Source organism: Grammomys surdaster, unplaced genomic scaffold, assembly GCF_004785775.1.
Source record: "Grammomys surdaster isolate TR1022 unplaced genomic scaffold, NIH_TR_1.0 218, whole genome shotgun sequence".
In the NCBI taxonomy this organism is placed as follows: domain Eukaryota; kingdom Metazoa; phylum Chordata; class Mammalia; order Rodentia; family Muridae; genus Grammomys; species Grammomys surdaster.
The window spans coordinates 4,247,970-4,256,384 of NW_021604663.1; the positions used below are offsets into that span (position 1 = coordinate 4,247,970).

The window sequence follows — 8,415 nt, forward strand, 5'->3', positions numbered from 1 at the left end:
ATAGCTTTTAAACGTGGGTCTGGGGAATCAACTCAAGTCCCTGTGTGCAAGACAAGCCCTTTACCCATCTTCCAGTCTGCTCTGACTTTTTAGTGTGGATCCTGGGATCAAACTTAGGTCCTCCAGAACAAGGCAAGAACTTCCCCAGATGAGCTATCACCCCAGCATCCCAGTGTCTCAGCCTAACTATTTTTAAGTGTGCATGATAGCAAGATCCAGCATTCACATACTATGTATTTTCATCCTACAAGATTGATAGTCACCATTAATCAATTCCTTTCTCCTGCCCATCCCCAGCCCCTGTAGACAACCAATCGTCTGAGAGTTTCACTATGTCAGATACTGGAGTGGATTGGGAAGTATTAGAATTTCTCTCCTTTTAATGACTGAAGTGTAGAGGAAATATCTTGTGTCTGTATGGATGTGGCATCTGTCAATAATAAATTAGTTGGCATATGGCTTAGGTAGGAAATAGGAGGTGGGACATCCAGGAGGCAGAAAGGATTCTGGGATAGTGCCAGGTGTGGGAGATGCTCCCAGGAAGATGTGACAAGCTGGACACATGGTACCTGAGCATGGATAACCAGTCCACATGGCAGAATGCAGATCAGAACAAATGGGTTATTTTAAGTTCTGATCTAGTCAGAGTAGAGTCTAGCTATATGGCCAAGGTATTTGTACATATATTTTGAGTCTATGTCTTATTTCTGGGAGTATGGGGCTGGGAGGAAGAATAATATTCTCTCTCTTTCTCCACATTCACTTTATCCATTTAGGTATTAAAGGACATTTTGATCATCTCAAGCTCTTGTTATTATGGTATATTAGCAACTTTTCTATTGCTGTAATAAAGCACCATGATCAGGGCAGCTTATAGAAGAAATTTTTTTTGAGCTTATGGTTCCAAAGGGTTAAGAGTCATCATGGCAGGGAAGCATAGTAGCAACCAGCAGGTGTGGCAACTGGAACTGAAACTGAGGGCTCACATCTTGAACTGTAAGCAGGAAACAGAGAACAAACTAGGAGTAGGTGAGGCTTTTTACTCTCAGATCCCAGTCCCAAGACATACTTCATCCAACAAGAACGCTCTTCCTAAGACTGTGTCTTAGTTGGTGTTCTATTGTAATGAAGAGACGCCAGGACCACATTCAACTGGGGCTTGCTTACAGTTTCAGAGATTTAGTTCATTATCATCACGGTGGGGAACATGAGAGCAGTGCAGGCAGACAGGTGCTGGAGAACTAGCTGAGAGTTCTGCGTTCAGATCTACAGAGAGCAGGCAGAGAAAGAGAGACAGTGGGACTGGCTTGAGCATCTGAAACCTCAAAGCCCACCGCCAGTGACACACTTCCTCCATCAAGGCCACACCTCCTCATCCTTCTCAAGTAGCGCCACTTCCTGATGACCAAGCATTCAAAGATGTGAACCTATGGGGGCCATTTCTATTCAAACTACAGAGCCTCCCTAAACAGCAACAGCAACTGGATACCAAGTATTAAAATACCCAAGACCATGGAGGGCATATCATTTAGACCAAAACACATGGGGATTATACAAAACATTTTATGGCAATCTTTTTTTTTTTTTAATGTTTATGGGGAGATACATATTGTGGAGGTCAGAGAACAACTTTTAGGATCAGGTTTTGTTCTTCCACCATATGAGTTCCAGGGATCAAACTCAATTTATTAGGCTTGGCGGCAAACAGCTTTACCCACTGGACCATCCTACCAGTGTATGTCTATATGTAACTGATAGCTACTTAACTTCAATCATATACGAAGGCTCTATCCCTGTATATCTCTCCTCCCCACTACTGTTCATATCACAAATTATATATTCTTGTATCTTGTACTTCTTAACTTACCTTTATATAGCTATATTTTAATGCTTTAACTTTATTTCTTGACTACCACGAAAGTTCATTTAGCAGAAAGCTTCATATGAAAATGTGCATGACCTAATTCTGCTCCACAGTCAAACAGGCCCTTGGGGGAGCAATGAGGCCTCCCCTGCTGAAGAGTCACTGTTTAGACGCTTTCCAAGGCTTCTGACATGATGGTTCTGTTTCCTCTCATGACCACCGTTCCGTAGTCATTCTGCTGTCCACAAATTACCATCTCCTCATACCCATTAGATATAAGATTCATAAACAGATCAAAGCCCCCACACCATCCCTCATTCATATCTGCCACCATTTAACTGCAATGATAAATTCTTGTCAGGAGGGTGAACCTTGCTCATGGCGACTCCTTAGAGAGCTCAGCATGGCAGTGGCAAAGGATGTTTTAACTTTGAGATTCTGTACCAGACGTAAACGTGCTTTGTATGCCGTTGCTGTAGATTTACAATGTTTTGTTTGGTATTTGTGTATAATACTTATCCTTACCAGAGGGCTTCATAATTCCTGTGATTTCCCATTGTTCTGCAAGTTTTTCTTTTACAAGAAAAGAATTTGAATTTTCTGTTGACTTTTGCAGTACTCACAGTCTCTCGATATTTGGTAATGGGATGGAAGGTGGGGGGTGGGAGTGGGAGTGGAGGTTGGGTGAGAGGCTGGAGGGTGTTTTAATTGATGCTGTTATCACATTCATGAGTGTCTAATCTTTTCCTTCAAGGTGCATCATGGAGGCTCTTGCTGGATTTTTCCAGAACTTGAAGCCATGCAAACTTAGTCCCTGAACTCAGCAGAGACAAATACCAGCATTTGCATATTCAGAAGGCGGAAGAGCTCTGAACCTCAAATGAGTTGTTGGCTCTCTGTGGCCACACACTCCTGAGTCCTGTCAAAATGCCACACTTCCCAAGATCCTGTCACAATGAGCCCTTAGCTGGAGCAAGCCTGGCATGGTTCTCTGTACTGGCTCACTCACTTCAGAAATCACTTGGAAGACTTAAACAGGGGGCTTGCTTGAGTTCTTGAGTTGGAGGTTAGCCTAGATAAAACAGTGAGATTCAATCCCAAAACAAATAAATTAAATAAATAGGAAGAGAAAGAGAAGAAAAGAAAAGGAAGGAAGAAAGAAGAAAACAGAAAGAAAAAAAAAAGAAAGGAAGCCAAGGACGTATCCTTGCCTAGTTGGTAGAGTGGAGCTCAAATGGAAAACCCAATTCTCTCAAAGCAGAAAGCAACTGTGTTATGCAGACAATAAGGAAATTTGTGAGTGGTTTTTAATTTAGCTACTTTCAGACTTTGGTGTTATGAACAATATATAGGCTTGACGATTTAAAAAAGTGTATTGAAACAGTTTTTATAAGAAGTTTCCAGGTTCACTCGAAATAGCACCATGGAGCTGGGGAAACAACTCAGAGGCCCATTGCTCGGCTAAGATCAACAAGGCCCTACGTCCGATCCTCGGCAACAAAGTTGGAGTACAGTACTGTGACATTATGAACTTTACAAATGTGGGAACCTACTAAAAGTTATACTCAACCCTGGACGCCATCCAAAGCACAGCTGAAGATTCAGGCATTTCTTAATCTACAAACTAAATGCTCCCCCAGGCCCTCTGCTCTTATCATCCCATTGATGAAATTATGGGATGACTTTTGCTCAAATTATTCAAGCTTCTGAACTTAGAATCCAGCATTTTTACAACACTCTGTTATGACTGGATAGATTCTGTAGTTCACTGGACAAGATAACAGTGTGCGTCTTACCGAGCAGTTCCCTTATCTTGAAAAATGCAAACACAACAAATAGTCACAGAGTTAGAATACAGACCGTTTATCTTTCATTTTTATTGAGGTCTCCATGTATAGACCAGCCTGTTCTCTACTCCCGTGCTCAAGAGATCCTCCTGCCTCAGATACCTAGCAGCTGGGGTTCTAGGAGACTAGAGAGCTGAAGACCACCATCAACATGTGAGGGAGGACCCAGGCCATACCTGCTGGAGCTGGCTTTCCTCCCAAGCCACTTGCCTAAACTTTGTCCCTTTCTCCTTATCCGGCTGCATCTCTCTCACAATGGAAGGGGACTATGGGTGCACTCTTTATTGCCCTCAGGAATGTCAGCTCTTTATTCTTTGACCTCATCATACTTTGGCCCTCTCTCAGGTTGTTTGTATGTATCTGACTCTCAGCTCTTGTACTGGATGGAAGTTTTAAATTCAGTAATAAACTTCCCATGTCTCCGGATGTATTTATGTGGCTGTGTAGTGGTATTTGTGAAATGTGTGCTTCCCATACTATATTCTTTCTTTCAGTGTGTCTACATTTTTATTACATTTGCTTATGGAGGAATACAATTGCTCCAAACACGTGTGGAGGTCCTTGGGGCAACTTCTGGGAGTTAGTTCTCTTCTTCCACCATGTAAATAGCAGGGAAAAACTCAGGTCATCAGGCTTGGTAGCAAGCATTCTTACTGGTGAACTATCTTGTCAGCTCCCTGTATAAGACCATTGCTACCTCTGGGAAAGTGTCTTATCCGAGGTGTAAGGAGAATATATGAGGGTGAGAGTCTGTGCCTAGGGAAGGGAAAGCCTTCAGAGGGGAAGTGAGTACCTTGGGGGCATTAATAAAGAAGCATGGGCGCAGCCGGGCGGTGGTGGCGCACGCCTTTAATCCCAGCACTTGGGAGGCAGAGGCAGGTGGATTTCTGAGTTCGAGGCCAGCCTGGTCTACAGAGTGAATTCCAGGACAGCCAGGGCTATACAGAGAAACCCTGTCTTGAAAAACCAAAAACAAAACAAAACAACAAGAAGCATGGGCGCTAAGGGTGACCCATAGCAGATGGACATTGAGCCTTATTCCCTTGCTTCAAGCAGTAATTGGTAGATCTGTAGATTACCCACCCCCTTCTGTTGTATCTGTAAAAGCCAAAGTGAAGCTGGGGCGGGCTCTGGCACACTTTGGAAATGTACCATCAGGGTTGGCAGTGTGTGAACATGAATATTAACAGCTGGCGTTTGCATCGGGGTCACTGATAGGGCAAATTTTATCACCCCACTCAACAGGACTGTTGTGGAGGTCATCCAGCCACTCAAAGACAGTCTGAGGTGACTGATTCTGAATGCTAGACTGTATCCATCCCTAGCCCCTTCCTGCAGGAGAAATTGTGTCTCTACGGAGAGCAGGCTGGCTGCAGAGCTGAAGAGTATGCTTTGGTGCTATCTTGCAGTACAACCTGAGACACATTCCATCCAAAGAATGCCTGTTCTTCTCCTGCCCTAGTTTCACACACACACACACACACACACACACACACACACACACACACACATGAGAACACATACACACAGGAGAACACATACACACATGCACACACACAGGGACACACATACACACACAAGCACACACACACGCAGGAGCACACATAAACATAGAACACATACACACAGAACACATGTACATGCAGGCATGCACACACACAGGAGCACAAACACACACACATGCACACATACACATGCAGGCACACACACACACACACAGGAGCACACATACACACATGCACACACATGCACACAGGCACATGCAGGCATGTACACAACAGGAGCACACACATGCACGCCTACCTCACCTCTGAGAACAGACAGTAGAGTGTATAGTCCCTGCTTGTCCCGCCTTCGCATTCCCACAGAGCCAGCCAGGATTCCATTCTGTGGGAGTGAGAACCAGAACCTCGCTGCTAGGGACATGTCTGTCACAACCTTGGGGATTCCCACAGTTCTGGAGATGACAAACCATCTCTGGGGCTTGCTGGCCACCACTGTTGTCTCTGGGAAAGCCCATCTACTCAAGTACTTATTCTACAGCTGCCTACCTAGTATCTATTAGAGGGAGTGACAGACAAATTTACTCACTGACACATGTGTCTAGCAGTACAATATGAGCGAACGTTATTCACTTCAAGTAACGGATTCTAATCAATGCTACAATAACTTCAGGCATTAGGTGATAAAAGACTGCTTAGGGACCCTGATCAAGTGTTTAAAAGAAGGTAACTCTACACCTGTCTCGTTCCAAACCCACCTTGATGCTGAGAAGGCCCTAGATTTACATAGCACAGCTAACTAAAACCAGACTGTGTGGTGGTGAGGGGGTGCGTGGGGAGACAGCTCAGCCAGTAAACCTGACTTCATCCCCTAGAATCCACACCCAAAGGATCTGGGCTTGGTAGCATACATTCATAATCCCAGTAGCAGGGAGGCAGAGACAAGCAGATCCCTGGGGCTTCCTGATCAACCAACCTAGTCTTTTTTGGTGAGTTCCAGGCCAGTGAGACACCTGGTCTAAAAGCAAGGTGGATGGAGACTGAGAAATGACACCTGAAATTGTCCTCTAGCTTCCACACACACACGTGTACACATGTGTACAGACATATGCATACATGTATATACACACATACAGATAAGTAACTATCAGATGTGGGTTTGTGTTGATGGTGTCACCTCCAAGACATCAGAATGTGAATGTATTCGGAAATGAGGTCACTGCAAATGCTAACGTATGGTAAAGTCACACAGAGTGAGTTCAGTCTTTAGTCCAACTGCGCTGACATACAGAGACACACACGACAGTCAGCCACACTGGCAGTGAGTGATTGGAGTATTGTTGGCAGAGGCCAAGAGACTTCTGGGATTCCCAGAAGCCTGAAGAAGCGAGGGGAAATTCTCTCTTCTCCAAGTTTCAGAGGGAGTGTAGCAGACACACTGACTCCTGACATGAGGCCTTCAGAGCTTGGAAAACAAATGTCTATTGATGAAGTCTTTCTGCTTGTGATACTTTGGTATAGCCACCCTTGGAAAACTGACAGGAATGGTAACTAGAAAGAGGTACATAGAGAGAACAGCAGGAACTTGGGGTGACCAGGAAGACAGGCTAAAGTGGGTGGCAAGCTCTGGAAGAAAGGAAAGGGTTTTTTTTCTTAGTACTTGTCTCAAAGAGCAAGCCAGATCCTGGATGGGAAGAGGCCAGGTCCCAGAAGATGCAGCGCACATCTGGGGAGGGGAAAGGGCCAGAGTAGAGCAGCCGCACTGTCCACGACGCTGGCGAGAGGGAAGCCGGTGTGACTCAGACAGAGGGATGGGATGAGGCTGAGAGACAGAGGGTAACAGTGGTCACAGAAGGCCATGGCTTCCCACAGAGGACTCTAGACAGGACTAGGGAGCCAGTGGGTAGTCGTAAGGCTGTCTGCTCCTCAGCATGGCCTGAGACCTGCTCTGGCACCTGCTCACTGTACCAGCTACATACTAAACTACCTTCTGTGGTTGCTCGACCTGCCCTCCTCCCTCCTCTTCCTCCTCTCTTCCTTTTCCTCTTCCACTTCCTCCTTCTCTTCCTCTTCCTCCTCCCCTTCTTCCTCATTCTCTTCCTCCCCTCCTTTTCCCCCTCCCCTCCTCTTTCCTCCTCTTCTTTTTCCTTCTCTTCCTCCTCCTCCTCCTCCTCCTTCTTCCCTGCATCCCTTTATCAGGGATTGAATCCAGCACCACACCTCACGTATGTTGGTCAAGCAGTCACTTGCTTGAGCTACTTGTCCCAATAGTAGGACTTGTCCTTCTTGAAGCTTGCGTCATCCTCTGCTAGACACAATGAAAATGACTAAGTTTAACCACAGGAAGTCTAGGCTCCCTGCCTCTGCTGTGTTGCAGGTGCAGCAGTGTGATCCAGGGGACGGCCCACCATTCGTTCCACCAGTCTTCTCAGAGGGACCACATAGAGTCCTGCCTCCACACTAGAGGGTTTGACCTTGACCCTGAACCTATACCTCCAGCTCAAGGGATTCATCCCCCGATCCCCACCCCCTATCTTTGAGTCTCTAGCCACAGCTCCCGAGTCTGTGCCCTTCGGATACTGACTGACTGACAAGGCCTCCTTTCTGGTATTCTTTCCTTCCTGCAGCGCTGCTGGCCCCGGGCCTCTCTATCTCCAGGAGGACAGGCTCCATTGCAGGTCCCACCTCTTCCCAGCATCTGCTCGGCTAGGCTTCCCCAGCAGCCACTGGCCTGTGAGGTGTTACTGGAGGTTTGGTAGACACACTGACAGATCCAAACCACAGCTGAGTCAGGGCTGTTCTCGATAATAAGTCACGTGGGAGCCATGCCTGACCTAAGTGAGACATGTAAGGAATATCTGTGGGTTAAATGAACGCATCAAGAGGAGGAATGTGAAAATTAACATGACTGCCCAGGGCAGAGGAACCGAGACCTCAGCATATATATGAGATATAGACGGGGAGAAGTGGGAACTTACGTGGTTGGCTCTGCGATGGTGAAAAACTGAGGGCTTTGCTGATTGACAGGTGAGCTCCCGTCTTGGCTCGCTTGGCCCTGGCCACGTGTCTAGCATAAGTTACTTAACCTCTGAGGTCCCAGAGCTGTTAATTAATATCCACCTCTCAGAGCAACCGAGGAGAGCAAGTGGGGACCGGGTGACCTTCTGAAAGGGCACAGTGATCTGCAGTCAGGGCACGAGTC

At 46.2% G+C, this 8,415-nt stretch overlaps 1 pseudogene; it reads right to left on the bottom strand.

The window, feature by feature from the left end:
* Positions 1–2,030: 2,030 nt before the first annotated feature.
* LOC114625448 lies at positions 2,031–2,244 on the bottom strand (annotated as a pseudogene).
* Between the last annotated feature and the right edge of the window lie 6,171 nt (positions 2,245–8,415).